The 23,798-nt window shown below is 40.8% G+C and overlaps 1 protein-coding gene across 4 annotated transcripts in view; it reads left to right on the top strand.

Annotated features, from left to right (window-relative positions):
• Positions 1-23,798, top strand: part of LOC108427772 (nuclear receptor coactivator 3) — a 132,436-nt gene that overhangs the window by 7,129 nt on the left and 101,509 nt on the right. For 2 of the 4 annotated variants that reach the window (XM_017698240.2, XM_017698241.2), the window contains exon 2: positions 15,449-15,509. The exons of the other annotated variants lie outside the window; for them this stretch is intronic. The gene's annotated coding sequence lies outside the window, so the exon portion shown is untranslated. The remainder of the gene's footprint in view (positions 1-15,448; positions 15,510-23,798) is intronic. 4 annotated transcript variants of the gene reach the window in all.

The raw sequence follows: 23,798 nt of genomic DNA on the forward strand, positions 1-23,798 counted from the left end.
AAAGCATGTTTTTCCTTCTCCTGTAAAGTCACTATTTTGGAGATATGGGGTTTTGTTCTGACAGCCCGTTTTAAATGCACTGTTTTTGTGATGCGACAAAAACATTTACAGATATCCACCTGTTCAGCCCACAGTGGATTAATGCCGCCCCTTTACAATGACGTAATAAGGAGTGTTTCAGTCTGGTTTGCTTTTTAAACAAGCGTGAAGGCAGGCAATTAGAAATGAGCTCATTTACATATATATCAGTTCTAAAGGTACAATAACAGAAACGGCCTGTTTTAAATTTGAGATAGAGGTTGGAAAATGGTCTTCTAAAAATAAATGGCTTTTCATCCATAAACCTCACAGATGTTATAAGTGCATCTGAATGAATAAAATAAAATGCAAGAAGAATGTAATATACGGGGCCTTTTGCTTCTGTCTGAGATCGCTAAAAAAGGCTGCAGTTCTTTGAAGACGGCACTTGAAAGAAGAGTCCGCTGAGCTCTGCTTCCTCGCTGACCTCCTTGTTTGTTGTGGGAGGCGAGGGGTGTGTCGGGTTTGAGGAATGGCAGGGTGTCGTGTTAGCAAGAGCACAAGCATCAGAGTGGGAGAATTACAGCGCCATCTTTCTTACGACGATCCTCCTAATTAGCAGCATGCCTGCCCCTCGCGTTCGGCAGAGGGGCTCCTAAATCCTGGGGAACGGGGGTGGGCCGACGTGGCCATGCTGCCTGGCCTGCCGCTCACCACGTGGGGGTCACTGGAATGAATGAGGAGCCGGGTGATGGTGATGGATGGCGTCTGCTGAAAGAAAGGGGGGCAGGGAGGAGGTGGTGACTAGGTCAGGATCAGGAGGAGAAGGAGGGGGCTGGGGGTATGAGGAACCTCACGGTTCTCCAAGCTGCACAGCAGACGAAGAAATGGCCATCCATACCAGGGAGAGTGTTGTATGCAAAAGTTTAGGTGCCCTGGTCAAATTGTGAAAATAGGTGCACATACATTATAGAGAACACACATCCGCATATTTTATTACACAATTACTGTTAATTTGTTGAGTTTAACATCCATCCATTTTTGGTACAAATTTATGGTACAAATGTGTTACTGTACAGAATGTATTATTGTTTTTTTCACATAATTCTTTAACACGTTCCAAAATCTTGAGAGATGCGGAAAAGTGAAAGCGCTGTTTGCTAGAACTTTATTTATTTAATTTATTACATTTCTACCTTTTATTAATTTTGTTTGTAATTATCTGTGTCACATCTTGTGCACATCAGTTGCTGCTTTATTTACTTACTACTACTGTATTTAGCTATTGGTCACAGAAGTTAACTTTATGAAAAAACCTTAATGTGGATGTTTATTAATGCCTTGTTTACTTAAAGGGACAGCTAAAATGCAGTTTGGCCATTGCAACATCCATTGTAAACATGGTCACTCACATCCTACAGCAGTGATGCAGTATTATCTTTGGTGAGATTTTCCAGTTTAAAGACTCAGAAAACCCCCTTCTGGAGTTTTGCATCTTGAAGGTGGGAGGAACATCTAAAAAAACTAAAACTGCTGTAGTAATTATACTAAAGAAAGAGTTTTCATTGCGATTGGATTTGACGGCCAAAACAAAAGTCGCACGTATCTGTTGACCTGTAGATCAGTGTCTAGTCCATTCCCAACCGGAAAGTTTAAGTATGCTCTACGCATGTGTGTCGCGTCATAGTGAAAGAGTATAATGTTCACCATGGTGGGAGCAGAAACTGGTCTGCAGAGGAGACGAAGTTTATGCTTTGAACATTAAAAGATGGTGGTGGGACGGGCATCCAGCTTATGTGTCTCAGAGTACGACGTCTTCCTCTCAGCCTTCTTTAATGAGGACATGTGAAGTACGTTTTCCTGAGTCTGACATCATTTTAAAGCACAAGCACTGCTCACTGCTGCTCATCTCACTCTGACTGGACTGACATGATGCACGTTGTCATGGTAACGTCTACACGATGTGGTGCTCCACGCATGCATACGTTTGGATTGGATTTCTTGTAGTGAGCACATAAACAGAGATTTCTTAATCTATAATCAGAACGCATTCAGAAGTCTTTGCATGTACGCACAGCCAGTGATGGCGGAGGCAACAGGAGACTAACGAACAAAGGCAGGAAACAGTTAGATGAGTCAGTTTATTGAATTATTTCTAAAATAATAAGTAATGAATCATTACTCTTTCTTACTCTGGCTTTTTCCTGTACTCTTTCCCTTTAAGCTCTAATGCCCTCTCTACCTCCCCCCTCTTTCTCAGGCTCTTTCTTTCTGTCTCTCTCTGCATGCCACTATCTCTTTTCACTCCCTCCGTTCTACCTCATGGTGGGATCTCACCAAGCTGGCCTGCACTCCTGCCCCGCTTTGTCCTTTTCACTGCGAGTGGAGGCCTCCTCTTCAATGTGTCAATGTGTGCTAAAGATAAATTAATCTTTCTGTGCGTCTCATTGGTTCCGTCTCAGGACGTGGAGGGAAGAGAGGATCCATTCTTTGCTCTTTTGTTGTTGTTGTGGTTCTCGCTGCTCCTCCTCCTTCGCTTGGCATTTAAAGGTTTTTTCCCCACGTCCATCATTACAAAAAAGAAAAGCTTGAAGGAATTCAGTGAAATCCCTATCTTCAAGGACGATTATGATAGAGACGACTTCTCGAAGGAGAAGTAGTGTCTAAACATGTTGTGAGCCAGTATTAAGTACAGTGTGTTGGTGTTTTTCACTGGGCTATTTTCCACAGTTAGGTAAAGCTTGACCATGCCAAGAACTGAAGCCAGGTTGCATTTCAGGTTCAATTCCTTAAGCCCAAACTAATGGCTTGTTTGCTTTTCCAATGACTGTCCTGATGTTGCTAAATTCCACCCTTAGAACACCTTCAGGCTAAATTTAGTGTTAGCTTGAAAATGTTGGCTAAAAACATCAGTTACCAAATAAAAAATGATGGTTCTTTAAGGGTTCTTTGGTTAAGTCATGGTCAGTCGTGGGCTGGAGGTTAGAGAACTGGCCCTGTGACCGGAAGGTTGCTGTTTTGATCCGCAACACCGACGAGTACATGACTGAGGTGTTCTTGAGCAAGACACCTAACTCCCAGCTGCTCCCCGGGCACCGTGGATAGGGCTGCCCACCGCTCCGGGCAAGTGTGCTCACTGCCCCCTAGTGTGTGTGTTCACTAATGTGTATGTGGTATTTCACTTCACGGATGGGTTAAATGCGGAGGTGAAATTTCCCCGTTGTGGGACTAATAAGTATCGCTTAAACTTAAAGAAAACAGTTCTATATAGAACCATGGACATTCAAAAAACCCTATCATTGATTTAAAGGGTTCTGATTGATGGAGAATGTGCTGTACATAGATCTATGTAGAACCTTTTGGGACTTTACATTTACTGTTATTATTCATTTACTGTGTTTAATGAGTGCAGATCACGTGAAGCCCAATTTTCCAAAAAAAAAAAAAAACCATAAAAAAAAAACAGTTCTGCTGTTGTTACAGTATGAACTTGTAACAGGAGCAGAACCCTTTCTGGTGCTGAATCGTTCTTCAGGTTGATGGAAAATGTGCTTTAAATGGTTCTGTATATAACCCTTTTTGAAACGGTATATATCACCAAAAAGGGTTCTTCCATTCTTCTATCTACAACAAGCCTGATGTTGTAAAAATAGTGGAACCCTTTTTGGTGCTATATAGAACCCTTTTCATATACGGAACCATCTAGCCTGCATCAATCTGAAGAACCTTTTCATGATGCAAAGGACCATTTAATCCTGGAAAGGTCCATGGCTTTATATAGAACTATTTCCCTGAAGAACCATTATTAAGTGTGTTTTATTTTTATCTTTTTATACTTATTATTTATTGTTAAGTAAATTTTTGTTTGATTGCTGGAAGCTAATAATGTATTTTAATGTGTAGTGAAAGGTGTTGGAAAAATCTAATTGAGGAATCTGAACTGGACGATTAAAACCTGCGAAGCTGTAATACAGACAGTTGGGAGCGGGGTGTCGATAACCCGACCTCTGACTGCTGCTGCGATATCTCCTCCACTTTGACAGGAAAGCAGTACCTGACTGACATTAAAAAGGCTAATTATAAACCACTGCTTCTGCGTGACATACAGACAGATTATTTTGCTCTCTTTAGATGGGCTGCTACCGCGCTGCTACTACCCCTTGTTTTCGAGTGTCACCTTGCCAATTGGAGCTGAGTTACAAAGGGTGGTGGTTGAAGTCTTCTCTACAAAATGGAACAAACCCGTAAATAAAAAGAACATTACTTCATTAACGGCTTCTAGCGCTGCTCTGTAGGTGACCCTGTCAGTTTGCAGTGACAGCAGAGGAGGGTGAAGTTCAACAACCTCACTGCTGGGCTTTAGTTACATTTAGGGCATCATATGCCTTCAAAGCAATTATTTGTTATTGCCCACAGCTTAATTCTTTGGTGATATAATAAATGGTTACATTTTGATGCTTCAGGCGTCAGAACTGCTAGACTATTTAAGGTGGAACAGAAAATGTATCTAGCTAGCTACCAAGACATAAGCATACTATTAGTGATTTTTTTATGCTTGTTTTGAAGAAAAGGACCATCATGGATTGAAACTGCATTAAATTAAGATAATACAATGGTTGTCATCATTTTTAACAGAGAAAATATTCACTTTTGTGGGTTTCTTTGGTCGCTTGTGAAGCCTTCTTGCTGGTTTTTCTTTTTTTCCTTTTTTTTTTCCTCTTCCTGTTTGGAGTGTGCCTCTGAAACGCCTCTGTTTGGAGGGCCCTGTAGCCCTGACACTTCCCCCTACCCATCTAGCTCAACAAAAATCAGGACAGGACACCCTACTTCTAGGCATGAACGCGAAAACAGTGGGCTAAGGGCTAAGTTGTAGAGGTGAAATGGGGTTTGGCCAAAGTTGTGCTGGTTGATATGTATCGGCTGTGCAGGTATTGGTGTTTCACAGAGGTACTTACATTTACGCCATGCTCCAGATGAGCACTGTTCAGTGCCAGGTGCTTCAGATTCCTTCTGTCTGGTTAACGTTTACAGTACTGTGTAAGGTTCACTTTGGTTTAATGTTAAGAGAAGAAAACAGAGCAAAGCAGTCCAAGCACAACAAGCTATAAGCTTACAAAGACATTCTTTAAGTGTAGAGCTCCAGAGTGGGGACTGTATTAAAGGACCCATTTCATGAAAATCTAAATTTTCCTCACTTTTAGTTTTTAAATAAGAGTTTGATCTTGAATGTAAAAGTTTCAAAACTTACCACTCACTCCCCAGTCCATGCATCTGTGCACCTATTAAGGCTACAGCAGTTAAGATCCACCTACTCACTTTGAAGTTAAAAAGAGTGTTTCAGTTTGGACTGCTTTTTAAGTGAGGCACAATACAGGACAACCAATCAAAACATAGATCATTTACACATCCTTCTTAAAGAAACAGTAACAAAACCGCCTATTTCATTGATACAGTGTATCAAAAAGAGGTTGTGATGCAAATTGTCATATCGAAAACTTCAGGTTCAGGATTTTTTAAAGTGACTTTATGTAACACATTTATCTTAAAAATTGTTTTTAATAGAGTTTTAATGGTACGCTGACTTTTAATGGGGAGAATGGTGTCTGTTATTGCCACTCTGAGCCTGGAACGCTTGCTGTAGCATTATGTAACTTTGGAGGAGTGGGCACAAAACCTCTCTAGAGACCTGCAAAACACTTTTTGGCAGCAAATGTGTCTATAGCCGTCAGAGGATGAGAAAAAGAGAGAGTGACTGAAAAAGAAACTGGACAAGAGTATGTCTCAGACTTTTGTTTCCTAGTTGATGAGAGCTAAAAGAGATAATAGGATGCGATAAATGTCACCTAACCATAGATGTGTTTTAGGCCAGCATGCAAAGAAATAAATTCATCTCATGCCAAGTTTGGCCAGCCAATTCCACACCAAATAAGCTTTGAAAGTTTGCAGCCTTCTGTAGTAAAATCCTGTTATATTGCTCCACCTTGTAATCTTCTGATGTTGTTCTTTGCTGGTTTTGTGCCGAATTCCGACCTTCCCAGCAGAATCTGACTCAGTTTCGTGCCGGTATATGGACTCTACACATTACCCTTGCGATACACTTGTGCGTGAGGGGGGCTCACAGCCTAATTTGTATTTAAAACAGTGGTGTAATACCCTCTGTAACTGTAGTGGGTGCACAAGAGCAATGCATAATGCTGCTTTAATGCATACTGAGAAAACTCTTTTGAAATTTGGGCTTTACATAACAAAGAACAAGACCATAATAAACCCTGAATGTGTTCCATAAGACAAAGCGTAACCCAGACGCTCAGCCAGGAACCTGTCTTAGTCGAACGTTCTTGAACATTGAAGTTTGCAGTGAGAAAGCACTAAATCCAGGTACTCTAACTCACCTTGCGTTGGTCTTGGCCCAACTGTGGAAATGTGCCTGTTGATTTAAGTGCTGAGGGCACCCTGATGTTGAAGCTTAGTCTAGGGTACATTTATGGTGTAATTGCAGTCATTTGAATCTCGCTTTCTTTCACTCCTCACTTGCCTCCTTTGGGAAAATCCCCCACAAGACCACCCATTTGGAGTGGGCTTCTGTTTAATTTTCATGGAGGGTGGTTGATCTTTGTGTTCTCTCACCCGCAATTATACCCCCATTCACCAGAGTCTGCTTAGGTGCAGTTCCAGTCAGCCATCTCCCATCGACCTCCTGCAAATATTTATTATTGTAATGATTTGAGGCCTCTTTACTCCTTTTCTTGAAGGTTCCTGTTTTTGGTTCTGGGGCGCACAGTATTAGGTTGGTTTAAAATGTGCATTATGTGGAGGTTCTTTTCACAATAATCATTCATTTAAAAGCTCTTTAGGAAACTGAAAGTGCTTCTTCTCCACCATTGGTCCACCGAACCCCTTTTTAGCAGCTTTATTGTAAAGACAGTATGTTTGTAACATGGTCTGTGTTCAATCTCTCAGGGTGTAAGGACAAGGGGGGGAGGGGGGGTGCAGACTTTGGAATTTAGATTGAGCTTTATGACTCACTATGACTTGTAAAGCAATGCCTTACATAATGCTATCTGTACAAGACCTCCAAGAGGTTTGTTTTCTTAAAGAAGTGCCTCGTATCTTCTATTTGTTTGCCCACATCATGCTGCTGTCCAAATAAGCTGGTGAAGGTCTGTTTATCCGGCAGTGGTCTTCTTGAGAATGTTGTGTAGCCAGATTGCTTTTGACTGTAAACTCCATTCAGTGTGGCAAAAGCATAACACTGCAGTATGAAAAGAGATTTTATGTGATTTGTTATTTATTTGTGATTTTCATTTTTTGGAGGTTTTATAATGCACAGGAAGCATCAGCAAAACAATAATGCCACTTAAAAAAGTTAACGGTTAATAGTAAGGAGGCCCAGTGTAGGCATGTTATTTGCTTAAAAAAAAAAAAAGATCGTCATCAGACAGATGTTAACATTTAAAATTTAAGTTTTAGCGTGTTGTAGAGTAGTTAGTTAACAATATAATGCTGACACAGATAAAACTGTTACTTTTTTTTGCCTCGTCGTTTACGTCACATGTCGTGATGCTCATTGTGTGGTGCCATGTGCAAGTTCATGTGGCTTTAATTAGCCTAAAATACACAAACATATTTACTCCAGTTTTGCAACATTGAATAGTTAATTTGTGCTGCTGGGTGTGTGGAGGTGCGATGGGTCTGGAAGCTCCAGCATGTCAAGACCTCTACTGTCCAGCACAAAATATAAACCATGATGCTAAAGCATAAACTTGCTGGCATATTGTTGGTGCCATGTCACAAATAATGTAGGCTTTGACCTATCAGACCTCAGTCATTTGATGCACCCCTGAGAATAAAAGTCCAACCTCTGCCAGAAAATAAAAGCTTAAAATGAAAGAAAGCCTATGGCTTTATTCCTTGGGGGTTGTTCACATTGCCATGTGCTAGATATGACTTTGGTTAATGATCATCAGGTGACAGGTCTTTAGAATCATTGCAGTGTTCTCAACATTCAACATTTAATTAGCAGGTTGATGGCAGCATTATGCTTATTCACACAAAAACACTGAAAGCAAAGTGTTCACAAATCTCCTCCCTGGAGAACATTTCTAAAAAACCAGGTTCATTGACAGAAAATTACTCAGATACTTGAGGATGGAGTCTATGGCTACGTTTACACAGCAGATAAAAGTGGCTCGAATTTGATTTTCTCACCAAAACCTTTTTTTGTTTGGTTGTTCACAAGATCTTTTAAATGTGACCTGTATGCAACATCAGTCTGAACATATCAGCTTCTAAACTGACCATGCGCAAAAGAACAATACTTCACAAGCTGACTCGTCCAGAAGTAATCAGTCATGATGGCCAGTGAGGGCCTGTCATTCCCGGAGCTTTCAGTGTCATCTTCTCCAGCATCACAGGAGCGATTATGAAGTTCCAAAGGTTGCCAGCTGGGAAGTTCACCGTACAAGGATACGTTATTCTATTATGACCACTTCTTTGGTTTGTGTCCTCGGATTCTTTAAACTGTTCTCTGATGCTGCCGCCCTGGTCTCTTCTGGCCACATCTGACTGTTTCGTTTTGAGATCTCTTCAAATACGGAGCGGTTGTGATGAGTCTCTTCTAATTTTTTTCATACAGAATCATCAGCATAAACATTTATGAGTCTCAGCAGTGCGAAATTATGACGAATGTCAAGTTGAACTGACGTAAAAGTTGCATGAATTCCAATCTGGCTGTTCAGAGTTGCATTGCCTCAGATCGGATACGGATCAGATTTCTGTACCAAATATGAACATGTTGCAAATCGGAATTGAAAATGTCAGATTCAGAGTGTTTTTTGCTGTTCACACCAACACACAGATACACATCTGTGTCACATATGAGGAAAAAGATTGTTTTTGGGCCACTTTTACCAACATTTGGTTTGCCTGTTTGGACATTCGTATGGCAGTTTGACGACATTCTCTCACACATGTGTTGGGCGTTCGGAGCCAGCCACTCCTGGAATGGTTTCCAGATGGACCTTGTGTTAAATTTACTCTGTGACCTGTCATGGAAAACTTGACAACAGCTTAAAGTTTGAGCAATTTGTTCACTTCTGTAGATGGATGACTTATATAGCTGCTTGTGTAATGAGCCATATGTGGAAGCTCCTCCAAGTGGCATTTATTAATATTTGCATTGTGAAAAAAACTGTAGCCCAAAATGGTAAAATAGATGTAGCTGCATTCTTTACGGACTATTTTTAGCTGTATTTCATGAACGATTGATCCAAAGACTGAAATGAGTAAAAGAGGAGAGCGCAACTATTCTTTCTTTTTTTCACTGTAGCGACTCCAGCTTAAATTCTGGAAGAGTGTTGCATCCAGCTGTTACTCGGTTGTGTGAAGCGCCGTTGCCATGGCAACACGCTCCTGCATGCTGGCTCAAGGTCGTTCATTCCAGTAGCGCTCGCATGCCGCCAGGACGGGAGACAGGGAGACAGCCAGTGAAGAGAGAGCGAGAGGGAGGGAGAGAGGGGAGAGCATCAGGGAAAGGTGAGAAAGAGGAGGAAGAAGGAAAGAAATGATGCAAAATCATTGTCATCGACGCATGCCTGCTCCCGAGGAGCCGTTCCATGAGGGTTTGATTTGAGCCTACAATTTCTCCACAATAAAGAAACAAACAAAAGGAACCTCTGACCTTATGGGGCAGCAGTTTCTTCTGCCAGCTGATGAAATATTTAGCTGGTCTGAGGGATCGCCGCTGCGTTGTGTTGCAAACGAGCCAGCGTGTGCTGCTGTGGGTCTACCCAAGGCTGCTCACAGCAACCCACATTGATTTCGGCTTTGTTATTTATTTTGCCGATTTCTCAGCTCCCTTCAGGGGGGACGCATCCTCCAATAGTGTACCCACCCTCTCGAGGTCCGCATGGATCTAGATGGAGAGAGTATAGCCTGAAGACATTTTAATATTGAAAAAATATTGAGCCCAGAGTGTTGAGATGCACGGTCAGTGTTTGTATGTCTAAGCTGATGAGGAAGAACTGACCCCAACTTGAGCCGACTGATGATCTCCTTCCATCACCGTTGATGTTTTGTCTCCTGTAGAGCTGATGGCAGCATGCATGTTCTTAATTCACCTGCATGAAAGGAAACACGTCTGCAATATACAAAGTGAAAAACACTGTTAGCTTGTTTGCTAACGTAAAATCTTATTCTGCCAGCAAAGAAACACTAATGTTTGTACATTACACAGTGAAATAAGATACACAATTGGTACATATTCAGAATTATGTGATGATAAGTGAAAAACAATGAAAAGGGTGGATATTCCACGCTTTATTTAATGTTTACAGACCAGCTTCAGAGCTCTGATGCATCTATGTTGATTCTTAAAAATGTTAGATATTTTCTTGTTGGGAATAACACAAAATATTTAAATAATATAATAGGTAAAATTTAAATATTATTTGTTTAAAAACACAGACATTCAAAAAGCAAAATTAGTGAAAATGCCCACAATTACTGGTAAAATTCCTACTGACGTTGACGTTTGAGTTCTTTGTTTTCTTACATTTTTCTCCATGTGCACTGACTCTGAACGCTCTCATGGCAGACCATTGACCCTGATTCTTGAAATGTTACCAGACCATTGCTGTGGTATCCCAGGTGGTTGCTAAGGTGTTTGTAGGCCATTGCTGTGGTGTCCTAGGTTGTTGCTGAGATGTTGCTAGGCCTTTCCTGTGGAAACCCAGGTGGTTGCTAAGGTGTTGGTAGGTCATTGCAGTTTTATCCCAGGTTGTTACTAAGGTGATACTAGGTCATTGCTGTGGAATCCAAGGTAGTTGCTGTAGTTTTGCTCGGACATTGGTGTGGTATCCCTAAGGTGTTACTAGGCCATTGTAGTGTTATACCAGGTTGATGCTAAGGTGTTACTAGGTCATTGCTGTGGAATTGCCAGGATATTGCTGTGGTATCCTTCAGGTGTTACTAGGCCATTACAGCGTTATCCTAGGTAGTTTCTAAGGTGTAGCTAAGCTGTTTCGATGGTATCTTAGGTGGTTGCAGAGATGTTGCAAGGCCATTGCTGTGATATCTTAGATGGTTGCTTAGGTGTTAACAGGCTGTTGCTATGGTATCCAAGGTGGTTGCTATAGTGTTGCTAGGCCATGTGTCTCAGGTAGTTGCTGTAGTTTTGCTATGAGAGGCTGTGTGAGAGGTGTACTTATTTACACCATTTATGGCAGTTAGATTAGAGTTCTCAGTTTTCCACCATTCATTTCCTGTGGGGAAATGATTGGTCCCGAAATCACAATCCTGTAGAGGTTTGGGGTTCTAGCCGAAGAACTGCAACCCATGAAAACGTTACAAAAAAGGCATAGAATAATAAAATGAGGAGCAGTATGTTTGCTATGTCAAACCAATGTGATTCGTCATTCTGAATGGAGCATATGTGGAAGTAGGTTGTGTAGGTAAGGTTACACCATTAAGGCTTTGTGGAGTGGCTTCACTAGTGCCATATGGCAGGGAGTAATGCGCCACACTGATTTCATTCACTTTTCCACTCTGAAAAAGATGTCCCCATTTAAAGGCTTTTACAAACATCCATTCTACAGGTTACATCTATCTTGCTTTTTATCTCTCTCTCTCTCTCTCTCTCTCTCTCTCTCTCTCTCTCTCTCTCTCTAAGTACTTTAGTAGTAAATGTTACCAGATGTAATTCAGCAAGTGAGTGGCTTCACTTTGCCTGAACTCTTCTGCTGTTATGCGATCATGTCGGTCTGTTCTCTCCAGCCGTCTCCCCTCAGCTACCTCTCTTATGCCGATGAAACTTTTGCAGACCCTGCTATGATCAATTTAGCTATGCATTCATAATTGGGGGAGACCAAAATTGGGGGGGTGGTTGGGGCATAGAGCAAAATGTGGATTTCTCTGATGAGAATGTAAAAATATGAGCACAAATACTTGCTTTCAACATTACTGTTAATTACCTAGCTATTTAAAAAGTGGTCATTCTGAAAATAGCAATCCACCTGCTATTCTAATGCATGTTCTGATGCACTTAATACTGTCGTACGAGTTCTTGGTGCCTCTGAAAGAATGGCAGAGAAAGACATAAAAATGTAACATGAGAATCATAGGGCATCTCATGATACGATGCTATCATGATACATTGCCCAAGATAATGATATCACAATACTGTGATTCAGTCCTTTACAATACATCAGAATATCTGTGTAACAAGAACATAAAGTACTCCTTACTATGCAAATAGCAGAAATTCTGTATTTATTATTGTCAGTTTCACATAATTTCACAACCAATATGAAAAAATGTGCAATAAAGCACATAGCTTAGCTTCATGCCTCTTTAAAACATGTACACTGACTGTGTTTGTCATAATTCCAATGTAAAATAGTCACAAACTGGCAGAAAGCAGCATGTGCATGTTTTGTGTATCGAGAACATATCTCAAGATATTATTTATATAAGATGACAAAGACTAATAAAATGACAGGTGAGTCCAAACTTTAGAGTGATAGACGTTTGACACTTTGGGGGACACACCCCCACAAGGTCATTGAGAATACAGTTTGAGGCCATTCGTAATACAATTTCTATCCAATTGAGGTGAGTAATCCTGTTAATAATCTGTTAAATAGAAGAATAATAGCATGTATCTGATTACACTTCCAATAGGAACATGTAAGTACATTCTGTGCATGTGCATCACATCATAGCAAAACTTTATAACGTTCAACATGGTGGAGCAGAAACTGGTCTGCAGAGAAGACGAAGTTTATGCTCTGATCTTGAAAAGATGGCGGTGGGACGGATGTCCAACTTATGTGTCTCAGAACACGACGTCTTCTTTTCGCCCTTGTTTAATAAGTGTGTGTGAAGTACGTTTTTCTGAGTCTGACATCATTTTAAAGCAGTTAAAAACACAAGCGCGCCACCTGGAAACTCATCTCATTCAGACTGGACCTCATGTGATGTTCACTGTCAGGGTAACGTTTACTCTAAGTGGTACTACACGCATGTGCATCATTTTACATCTGATTACTTGTAATGCGCATGTAAACAAAAGATTTTCCATCAGATTGTTGAGTAGAGTGTGCATATAAACACCTCAGTCTAAATCTGTAGTTGGAATGTGTTAAATCGGCAATGGCAAAAATCTTTGCACGTAACCACAGCTAGCTTCATTTACAGAATCCAAGACATAAAGGCCAGAATTATAGTACTGTCCACCAAAGGCTGTGAGACATTTGAAGGGTCACTGTTTGGTTGAATGTAAAACACTGTTGCTTCAGAACCGGGTTTCTGGAGATAGACGTGGTGGGTGGTTGGATTGCATGTTTTCCGAGCTTGTGGCATTGATCCAGTCTGGAGACTCATGCATTTTGTCATGCAGACATTTTGTCTGCAGACTGATGGAACGGTCAGGCCTCATTAGATCCCTGGCAGAAATGGGCTGTGGAGAATGCGCTCTTCTTTAACTCAACATGCAGGTACATGAGTGCAAGGTGTCTCCTTCCTCTCGCCAGATTTTACCACTTCCAAGGCATCTGCTGCCTCTGGTGTGTCAGTTTCTTCTAAGAAGCTGAGCTGAAATAGTGGGGTGGGTGGCACGCAGTCAAGCCCGATCTTGCATGGTACTGCTCAGCTATGCAGTGCCTAAACCCCGAGAGGTATCAAAGTTGTTGACACAACAGTTTCTGAAGTTGCAGTTTTATGATTTTCAAACACTTTTTTCATGAGTTTTTATTGTTTACTTCAGGCAGGAGTAAAAGTTCTCCCTCCAAGACCACACGCAGCAGATTGAGATAAGACCTGGCTGGGCTTAACCTCACAGACTGCTATAAATAAAGCCTTTGCTCTCAGTTTTGGAGAGAAGGTGGATAGAAAGAGAATACAACCACATTAATAATTCACATGAGGGCCACAGGTGTGGCCTGACCTTTCCGTCTGAGGCTCTGAGGCTTTGAAGTGACAGTTCTGACAGAGGTCCGTCTGGACGGCAGAACTTCATCTGAAGGTTAGAGAGAGGAAACTGAGATGATAGGAATAGCTGCATGCAGTGCTTGAAAATGATAGTTTGGCCAAATTTACACAGTTGTACCCCTTATCTCAAATGTACTCAAACAGCCAAGACACATTTGGCATCTGGACTTTGCTTCTTTAGTCTTGCAGTGGAGCTACAAAGTTAATGTAGCTAAAAAGTTACTGCTTCCCCTCCAGTTAGCTTAATGCAAACTGCATGCCAAAGTCACTATACACTTGCCTTAAAGCATGTCAAGTTGCTGAAGACACTTGCTTTTGGGGGTGGGAATCTTTAGGCATTATGACTATCAAGATAATTAAGCCATGATTCTATTGTGATATTTAAATATTTGTGATATACTAAGCATTGTGATATTTTGATGTTTATTTTTTAGCTGCAAATCTTTCCTTCCAGTCAACCTGTTTCCCCTGTTTGGAAAGAGTGAGTTATCCACTCTTCTATTCAACCATTCCATACAATTACAGCACTAACAGAAGCCTTGAACTCACTAAAAAGAAACAGTGCTATCTTGCAGATTAAGACTACTAAATGAAAAAAATACATGTTAAAAATATTAACTGCTATTTGATCTGCCAGTGTTGATAGTTTTTTCAAACTATAGTTTTTTCTTTTTTTCTTTTTTTTTGTAGACCTGTGCCCAGCGCTGATTGAATCCACGGATTTTTCCACTGAACAATGTTCAGAGTGGTTTGATGTGAACTGCGTTCTAGAGAAACAGACTTGTTCACAGCCTCTAAAAGCTCCCTCACAGAAAGTTATTACAAAATGCTTCCAGATATGTTGCCTTGTGCCTGAGATATCATTTTACGATAGTGTTGAGAGAGGTTTATGGCCTAAAATGTTTCACTTTTAAATACATTCATGGTTTAGGGGTACAAGCTGAGTGTTCTAAGGCAGTAATCCCAAGAGAGATTTATTTTTTTCTTTCTTTATCATTATTTTATCATCAGCATTACAACATTACAATAAAAAACTCGGATGATATGTGCAGCTTCATGGGTGGTTTTGCCTCGTAAATAAAATGACATACATATGTATATGTATGTGTGTGTATATATGTGTGTATATATATATATATATATATATATATATATATATATATATATGTGTGTATGTGTGTGTGTGTGTCTGTGTGTGTGTGTCTGTGTGTGTGTGTCTGTGTGTGTATATATGTATATATAGAGCTGCTTTAGTATTAGGAACTGCCTCAAAAATTCTGCTGGGAAATTGAAGCTATTAATATTAGTGGTGATAGTAGTAGTAGTAGTAGTAGTAGTAAGCTGAGTCAGTGATGTTCCTGGAATCAGCAGTGGATGTACCAACAGATAATAATAACAACACTTTTTTTCTTCTGCTTTTTTTATGTGGTCATGAACTCTGAAGGGCATGCAGGAGCAAACGTAGTAATTCTGTGAGTTGGAGGCTCTTCGCTGTCACATAAAAGGTAAAGGAACCCCATTTAACCATTTACTCTCATTATTTTCGGTATTATTTTTTGCTTTTAGCCAATTCTAAGTAAAATTTTCCTCCCAGTTGTTTGGAATGCTGTATAGCTTGTGCAAACCACTCTCAACCTTGAACTTTGAAGGTTACAGTTGACTTTTTGCAACCTTTTCTCTGAAGACTCAGAAGGTTTTTAACATGCGAGACAGATAGATGATGATCTCACATTTCAAATGCGGCTTCTTTTCCTCTCTGAAGTCTGACTCTTATACTAAGTTTGTCCCCACAAAAGACACTGATTAAAACCTCCCTCACCCTTTGCTTCCTGTCTGGCTCTGAACAGAAGAGGGAAGGACGTTTGGGTGCTTTGTGGCCATGACCTCCTCATTATCAGGCTTCCCCACTCTGCATGTTGAGACACTAGTGATGAGCAGCTCTGCAGACACTAGACTACACAACTTAAAGTAACTTTTGTTGTATCTAAACACCTAAACCTAAACACTGTAATGAACAGAAAGCCACGTCAGCTTCAAATTATAAGGCAACTTACTTCACAGCTTCTTAAACCAACTTGAAGGTGTAAAAGAGTTCTAAAGTGCCCAGTAGTTGAGTTCAATCACTAACGCTATGAAGTAAATTGCTACATAATTTTAAGTTGACCTGATTTTTAATGCACATCAGGGTTTTTAGGAAAGACATCATTAGAATTTTCACTACTTCTTTAATTACGTTTAGTGGCAGTGTTGCTCAGATACAGAACTGCATGTTGTGCCCTTTTCCTCTTAATAAACTGAGTTTGACTAAAGCACTCTGTGGATGGGGTTACTTTTACACAGGGAGGTGGGATAATGTCATTATTATTGGTGTTGAGTAATTTTATTCAGCGATTTTAGTCCCATCTGAATCCACCATCAGTCGTTTTACATAATGTAAAATGAACTGTACAAATAACCAGGTTATAAACAAGGTTTTGTTTATCTCCTGTAACTTACCATGTCTATAATTATCCCATTATAACGTGAGGGAAAGATGTTTTTGTGTTTTTTGTACTTGTATTATACATATTTGTCTATATATAAGACAAAGTCAGAGAATATATTGCTGTTGTTGGAACAAAACCTCCAGAATAATGGTAACTTTACAGAAGGAAAAAAACAGTTTTTTCTGAGTAATTTTGGGGTGTGTCTTTTGGTCCATTTATCATTAAATTTACACACAATGTAAAGAGCCACAGGTATTTTTAAATTGGGCCAAAAACTGAAAAAGGACAAAAATTGAGATACAAGGTTTTGTTCCGACAGCAGCGATGTATAGATTCTGCCTTGAGTGCAGGACATTAAAATGTAAAATTGCAAAGTTTTAACCCTAAACCATGTAAAATCACAGAAAAGGTTAGATTTTCTGTAGATACGTTGAAATTCCTGAGCTATTGACACACTGCATTGACTTAAGTCAGCAAAATGATAAAATAACAAACTAATAGGTGGACATGTTTTCTACTCGTAAGCGACTGAACTGTGTATGGAGCCTTTTTGGTGTAACAGAGGAGCGTAAATGAAGTTGTAATTTATACTAAGATTGCCTGTCGTGAAGTCATTGTTCAAGCAGTGTGTGTTTGAGTGTGTGTGTGTGTGTGTGTGTGTGTATATGTATGTATGTATGTATATATATATATATATATATATATGTGTGTGTGTGTGTGTGTGTGTGTGTGTGTGTGTGTGTGTGTGTGTGGATATATGTATATATATGTATATACATATACTGTATATGTATAAAATGTATATGTATATATAAAAATCCAACATGTACAAAGATCCCAAAGGGAAATTACAGTGTTACAGTAGAAAGACATATTGTTGGGAAAAAAATTAGACATAAGCAAACATGACACAGGGCACAGATTTGACCAATATATAAAAATATATATAACTGTATAAATACAAGGACTAGGATTCTTATTTAGTATCAGTATCGTGGGGGGAAACAGTGGTATCGGTCCTTCGCTAATGGCTAGGGTACATGAAATTAGGCTAAATTAAATATTAAAACTTTTTTTCTACTTGTGTATTTATTACATACGGAACTCTTGAGTATGAAGGCAGAGTCTAAAACGAGTAGCCACTCCCATCCCTGTAGATTTCCTATCCTGTGTGAATGAGTCACAAACATTACAGATGGCCTGTGGTAAAACTATATTACCCTTCCTCCCCATGTAAAACTGATATTGTCCAAATCAGTTTACCCGCAACATCATGCTTCTTTCACAAGTAATTTCACTTGTAATGCTTCTTTAACAAATAATGGAAGCTTATAGCCACCCACAAGCCTGGTACTGACTGCATGCCGAAATCATTATGTACTCCCCTCAAAGTGTCGCGTTATTAAGTAATCTCTAAAAGACTTGCATAGGTGGTTTTTGACACTGTGTGATAAACTGTTATCTGTGTATTATGGACAAAATTGAGGCTTTGTTGTTACTATTATAGTGCTGCTATTTGTAGTTATGCTACATACTTTTGTCCATTTGAACAAACTCAGTGCGCAGGGTAACTGACACAATGGTGCTAATTGCCCTCATGGTGTAAACTTCTCTCAGGATGTATGGGATCAGGAAGCGAAGGTGGGGGAAGGGGGGGGCATGGTTATACAGCACGTCTGGGACTGGAGGAAACCTGCTGTGAAGAGTGGCAGGGGGGGTCGGTTGCAGTTGACATTGTTTAAATCGAACTGTTCTTCACCAGGCAATTAACTTTGTAATCCAAGCTGGAGTTGAAACTGGAGCCACTGGTCTAGCCCTTCTCCCTCAGGTTAGGTGCTAAGGAGCTCTTTATTTTGGCAGCTGAAGGTTTGGGAGCGCTTAACCACGTCCTTCAGATTCCTGAAGTGATTTGTGTGCAGAAGAAAGATTAAACCTTGGAAGTCATGAGTTGTTGTTGCTATTATTGTCATTTTGATATTAGGTTAATTTACATTACACAATTAAGTGTAATTACATAGTTTATAGTTACTTGCATAGTGAATACATTGAAGTTTGATTTACATTCTGTATCAGACAGGTTTGAGTGCGGTTGTCAGACAGTGATGAGCACAGACAAAAGGAAAGGATGTTTTTATTTCTGCAAAACAAAACTTCACACAGCAATAGCTTTTCATCAAATTCAGTTGATAATAAAGTGTGTCCTCGTATAGCAACAGACACGTGTGTGGTGTGGATTAAAGGCTTAGAAGCTGCACTTTCCACCCAGTTTCTCAGTTTCAGGTAATAAGCAGTGGGATAACACTGAAAAGACACCGGCTGAAATTAGCTTTATAGTAACAATGGAAATGGGATAAACAAAGGCTTGTTTTAAAGTGAAGGTTTAGGCTGTGGAGTTACAAATAGAGATGCTTTGCATCAGTGAAACTGCAATAATTTTCATTGGGATATTCCACCAATTCCGGTTCTTAAAGGGGAATTCCACCAATTTTTCCATATTTCTGCATAATTTAGTTGTTGCGCTGTAAACAAATTTATTTGGTTTGGTTTGCAGGGTTCAGTATTAACTTTTTTTCCAACTTGACCAGTTGGGCATGTGACCTGAAAGTTCACTGTCCCGAAACCAAATTTCTACTGTCCCAAACAAATCTTTGTTTTAAAAATATTTTAAAGTGTTGTCAATGTAGATCACTGTGGTAAACCTAATAATTTTAGCATTTTAGCCATATATTTATAATTATAAAGTTTTATATATATATATATATATATATATATATATAGATATATATATATATATATATATATATATATAGATATAGATATATGTATGTGTGTGTGTGTGTGTGTGTTATATAAACCAGACGTCTGGAAAAAGTTGCCACATGAAGTGGTTTTGAATACACAGCCTGATGCCTGAGACATTGTTTTGAGATATGATTTTGGCCTAAAAAGCATTTTCTAGAAGTAATTCATGGTGGAGGTACATGCAGGGCGTAAGGCAAAATAGCCCCCAAAGAAAAGAGTTTTTCACATTTATCATTATTTCACCATCATTAGCATCATCTATAATAACTCATAGATGCATGCAGGTTCACTGGTGGCTTCGGATAGTAAATGAAATGACTATATTTGTGTTGTGGACATGGTGGCTCCTGGTTCTTGTCACCACCAGTTGTGTGTTCCATTTCATATCTCTGAATAGCTTTCTCTTTTACTGCAGAAATTATTATGCAGAAATTTTGAAAAATTATGGTGGCACGGTGGCGTGGTGGGTAGCACTGTCGCCTCACAGCAAGGAGGGCCTGGGTTCGATTCCCCGGCCGGGCGACCGGGGTCCTCTCTGTGTGGAGTTTGCATGTTCTCCCCGTGTCTGTGTGGGTTTCCTCCCGGTTCTCCGGTTTCCTCCCACAGTCCAAAAGACATGCAGTCAGGCCAATTGTGTAAAATGATCAAATTGTAAGTCGCTCTGGATAAGAGCGTCAGCCAAATGCTGTTAATGTAATGTAAATTGGTGAAATTTCATTTTTCAAAATTTTTTTTACCTGATTTTCTCCCCAATTTAGTCGTTTCCAATTCCATCCGCTACTTAGGACTCCCCCAGTACTACCAATGCTAGGAGGGTGAAAGCTTACACAGGCTTCCTCTGAGACCTGTGAAACCAGCCACCGCTTCTTTTCGAACTTCCGCTCACACAACGTCACGGGACAGCCGACCGCGCTCAGAGGAAAGTGCCACTGCCAGATCTGTTACGTCAGCTAACAGACGCATGTGCTGACTAGCATCGCGTTGAGTGATGGGGGGCGGGAGAGAGAGCGAGGCCCATTGTGCTCTCTTGGACCCCCGGCTAGAGACGGCTGTAGCATCGCCAGGGATCGAACTCGGGATCTCCTGATGATAGGGCCAACGCTTAGACGGTTGCGCCACTCAGGAGCCAATGATTTTTTAACGAACCTTGAATGTTAGCGAGACATTTTAGAGCAAATATTTGAATACTCGTTTGGAAATACCACAAGTGTTGGTCAGTGCTTCAGTTAACTAGGTACTATATTATATTATAATTTTAATATAATATATAAGCTTTTTATTTCTCTCTCTCTCTCCTGGCTTTACTGATTCCTCTGTAATCGATGATTAATTCAGCTCACCCCTTTGTCAGGCCTGGGCTTTATATGCATATGCGGGGTGGAGGCGGTGGGGGGTTATTGATTAATGGCTGGGATTGTGTGCACTGTGCATTTTTCATAAATAATGAGAACGGAATGCAGATAGATGCAGATTGAGAGTCTGCAGTGTTCTCTCAAGGGGATTGTTGGTTTTTCTCTCTCCCTGCCCCCCCCCTCTCTCTACCTTTCTCTCTGTCCCTCTCCATCTCATTTATATCAAAGGAAATGTGGAATAAAATGATTTTGAATAATAAAATAATGTCCCTTATTTTTTTCCGGTTTTCTTAACCATGTGCTAAATGAGAGACTTTACGATAGACCGGCTAAGAAAGAGGAAAAGGAGAAGAGAGAAAATACGCACCCGGGCAAGGAAGGGAAAGAAAGGGGGGGTGGAGAGGAGAAAGAAATCAGGCGAGAGAGAGGGAGAGAGAGAGAGAGAGAGAGAGAGGGAGAGAGGGAGAGGGGGGGGGGGGCAGGCTAGCAGTAGATCGTCGTCATTTTAATTCGCGAGTGGGCTAAAGTTCGCCGGCAGCCGCTGCTGTGTTGTGATTGGCTGAGGAAAGGTGAAATTAAAACCACGGTAAACTTTTGACCCCGCAGGAGGAAGGAGGAGCTGCGGAGGAACGCCCATCACACACACACGTCCATGTGTAGTGCAGTCAGGGATGCGTGCAGGACTGCATGCAGGAGAGAGAGAGAGAGAGATAGCAAAAGGCAAGAGAGGCAGAGAGAGAAAATGAGAGGGAGAGAGAGAAGGAGATGGAAAATAGAAAGAAAAAGAGAAAGAGGAGGAGATGGACAGAAAGAAAAAAGGAGCAGAGCGATGAGAGGGAGTGAGAGTAAGAGAAAGGAAAGAATGAGGGAGGGAAAGAAAAAAGAAATGGAATGGAGAGATGGGAAGAGAAAGAATGATAGGGAGGTAAAGAGAAAAAGAGAGGGAAGTGGGGAAAGTGACAGAAAGAAAGAATGAAAACAAAATGGATAGAGAGAGGAAAGTGTGTGAGAGGGAGCGAGTGCCAGAAACACCGAGGGATAGAGAAGGAGCAGGGGGAGGGGAAGAGACAGCAGGAGAGGGGGGTTTAGGGGGGGTTGAGACAGAGAGGAGAAGGATAGCAGAGTGAGAGAGAGAGAGAGAGAGAGGCTGGCAAGAGGAATGGAGAGTTTTTTCCAGCATGGTGCCATAATTACTTGCTCTCCTTTAGGAAAAAGAGAAGGAGAAAGGGAGTGAGGGAGAGAGAAAGGAGAAATAAAGGAATGAAGAGGATCCGGAGGGTGAAGGAGGAGAGGAGTGATTTGGCTCTCTCATGTTTTCCTTTATTACTGATCAAACAGGACGAGGGAGGGCTCCATTCTGGCAATTGAACAGAATGTGGGCGAGTTAACAAGGAGGGCAGCGTGCACGCGCACACACACACACACACACACACACACACACACACACACACACACACACCCCTGCTCTTTGATTCTGCACTGTATTGTCAGAGCGACTGTGACAGCTCAGGCTAGGCTAATTGTTTTAAGGTGTTGTCATCGTCTCCGCGGTTAGTGTCCTAGCTGAGAGAGAGACAGATATGGAGGTGTGTGTGTGTGTATGTGTTTACACACACCAGTCAGTCATAAAATCAAAACCATCTTCTTTTTTCTCCACTCATTGTCTATTTTGTTGCTGATCATATAGGAACACTTTATTAGCCCCCTTTCACCCTGTTCTTCAGTGGTCAGGAACCCCACAGGTCCACCACAGAGCAGGTACTATTTGGGTGGTGGTTCATTCTCAGCACTGCAGTAACACTGATGTGGTGTTGTTGTGTTAGTGTGTGTTGGGCTGGTACAAGTGGATCAGACACAGCAGTGCTGCTGGAGTTTTTAAACACTGTGTCCACTCACTGTCCACTCCATTAGACACTCCTACCTTTTCAGTCCACCTTGTAGATGTAAAGTCAGAGACGATAGCTCATCTGCTGCTGCACAGTTTGTGTTGGTTATCCTCTAGTCCTTCATCAGTGGTCACAGGATGCTGCCCACAGGATGCTGTTGGCTATTTATTTTTGGTTGGTGGACTGTTCTCAGACCAGCAGTGACATTGAGATATTTAAAAACACCAGCAGCACTGCTCTGTGGTGGTCCTGTGGGAGTCCCGACAATTCCCATTCATCCTACTAAGAATTGGTAGACGTTCTATGGGAAAGCTCACTCTGTTAGGATACTTAAAATGTGTATTTCATTTCTGTCCAAAGAAAAGCTGCATCTCCAAAATGGTACATTTACAGGAGAGGCCAAATATGTTATTTACTTTTAAGTTAATGTGACTAGAGTGTATTCCAAGCTATTTTGGAGCATTTCTGTTGGTCCGTTCAGGATGAAATTTTCAACAAAAAGTAAGAGCTATTTAGACATTAATGGCTGTGTGTTGAATTATTTTCAGAGCACAGTAAATCTATACAAGCTGTACACTGACTACTTTAATTTATATCCAGTTTTCATTTCTGTAGTGTTGTCCCATGAAGAGACATAATAAAGTATGTGCAGAAATGTGAGGGGTGTACTCATTTTTGTGAGATACTGTATGTACTACTTCAACAACCATCCCTCATCACCCAAAGCTATCTCACATAATTTCAAAATGCCATGCCATGTGAAATAGCTTTATGTATTTTTTTCTGTTCTCTACATTTCCCTAAATTGGTGCTCACACTTACATACTGTGATCATTTCAGACCAAATCCTCTTTTTTCTTAAATTGAAACTATACAGTTCTTAAATCTCTTAATGTTAGTTATTCTTTCGGTGCTGCTTTGGCAGTACGGAAGCTAAATATGGTCATGCTGATAAAGCTTACTAAATTGAATTGAAAGAAAGCGAGAAAGCGAGAGAGAGAGAGAGAGAGCGCGCTAGCTCCTGAGCAGTAGATGAAAGTCATCCTTCGTTTGCATAATATCATGGTCTCGCTTCTACACAGCTCTGTCTGGGCTCAGTAAATGCCTCTATCAGCTCTCTATCAGCAGCCACGGCACCGTTACGGCAAACAGGGAGGAAAACTGCTCTCCTGAACGCAGTTTAGCTCCGAGACGTCTTTATGAGAGTGCTGTGGGGCCGTCTGAGGCGATGGCTGCTCTCCACATTCTGTTTTCTGGGCTGAAAGAAG

This window comes from Pygocentrus nattereri, chromosome 9, assembly GCF_015220715.1.
Source record: "Pygocentrus nattereri isolate fPygNat1 chromosome 9, fPygNat1.pri, whole genome shotgun sequence".
NCBI classification, from domain to species: domain Eukaryota; kingdom Metazoa; phylum Chordata; class Actinopteri; order Characiformes; family Serrasalmidae; genus Pygocentrus; species Pygocentrus nattereri.